Consider the following 1,896-nt stretch of genomic DNA (forward strand, 5'->3'; position numbering starts at 1 on the left):
TTGAAACCAGAATCAAGTTTGCTGATGATAGCATCATCAAGGCAGAAGGAATTGGCAAAGTAATGATCAAGAAGAAGGATGGATCAATTTCATACATCTCAAGTGTGCTATATGTGCCAAGAATGAAGAGCAATCTTCTAAGTCTTGGACAATTGCTTGAGAAAGGGTACAAGATGAGATTAGAAGAAAGGATGCTCAAAGTGTTCAACAAAAAGGGAGTGTTAGTCTTGAAAGCTCCTCTAGCACAAAACAAGACCTTTAAGATTGGCATTCAGCTTGGAGATCAAAAATGTCTAGGATCCATAACAGATGAGAAGTGGATTTGGCACCAAAGATTTGGACATCTTAACTTCAAAAGTCTTGAAGTACTAAGCCAAGGTGGAATGGTCCAAGGATTACCTACTTTCAGAGCCTCAGATGATGTATGTGATGATTGCATTGCAAGCAAACAAACCAGAAACAGATTATGTTCACAAATTCCAACTAAAACCACTCAACCACTTGAGGTGGTCTACACTGATGAATGTGGCCCTATGGAAACAGATTCACTTGGAGGAAGCAGATATTTTGTGACTTTCAAGGATGACTTCACAAGAAAGCTTTGGATTTATGCAATAGAAAAGAAAAGTGATGTGTTTGCTAAGTTCAAAAGCTTCAAAGCAGCAACAGAAAAGCAGTGTGGAAAGAGTTTAAAACTGATAAGGAGTGATGGTGGAGGAGAGTATATCTCTCATGAGTTTGAAAAACATTGTGAAGCTGAATGCATAACTCATGAGATAACTGCTCCATACACTCCTCAACAGAACGGAGCAGCTGAGAGGGTGAATAGAACTGTGTTGAACATGGCAAGAAGTATGCTCAAGACAAAGCAACTACCAAAGAAGTTTTGGGCAGAAGCAGTAGCAACAACAGCCTACATATTGAATAGATGTCCTACTAAGAGGTTGGAGAAAAAGACTCCAGAAGAAGCTTGGACAGGAGTCAAGCCAAATGTCAGTCACTTCAAAGTGTTTGGATCTGTATGCTTTAAACATATACCAGATAGTAGGAGGAAGAAGTTGGATGACAAAGGTGAGAAACTGATTTTTCTGGGTTATCACTCAACAGGGGCCTACAAATTGTATAGTCCTAAGACCAACATAGTGTCATACAGCAGGGATCTGAGGTTTATAGAGAGTGAAGCCTGGAATTGGGAAGAGAACAATGCAGTATCAATCAAACCAGCCAAGTTGATGATTGACAACTCAGAACCAGAAATAGAAACTCAAGCAAACAATGAGGAGCAGCCTGATGTAGTTGATAGACCTTAGAGATCAAGGAATCTACCAACAAGGTTCAGAGACTATGAAGTCTTTGGTGATTCTGAAATCAATCATGAAGGAGATTTTGTGCACATGGCACTGTTGGCTGAGATGGAACCTGTCTCATTTGATCAAGCAATGAAAGAACAATGCTGGATTGAAGCAATGAAGGAAGAAATTCATTCCATTGAAAAAAATGACACATGGGAGCTTACATCATTGCCAAAGGACAAGAAGCCTATCCTAGTAAAATGGGTGTACAAACTGAAATTGAAGCCTGATGGAACTGTTTCTAAGCACAAGGCAAGACTTGTTGCAAAAGGGTTCTTGCAGAAACAAGGTTTGGATTTTGAAGAAGTCTTTGCACCAGTGGCCAGAATAGAAACCATAAGGCTTGTCATAGCTATTGCAAGTTCAAGAGGGTGGTTAATTTGCCAAATGGATGTGAAATCTGCCTTCTTAAATGGTCCAATAGACAAGGAAGTATATGTGGTACAACCTCCTGGTTTCATAGTTCCAGATCAAGAACACAAAGTCTATAGATTGCACAAAGCTTTGTATGGGTTGAAACAAGCACCCAGGGCTTGGAACAAAA

The sequence above is a fragment of the Lupinus angustifolius genome, chromosome LG17 (assembly GCF_001865875.1).
Source record: "Lupinus angustifolius cultivar Tanjil chromosome LG17, LupAngTanjil_v1.0, whole genome shotgun sequence".
In the NCBI taxonomy this organism is placed as follows: Eukaryota; Viridiplantae; Streptophyta; class Magnoliopsida; order Fabales; family Fabaceae; genus Lupinus; species Lupinus angustifolius.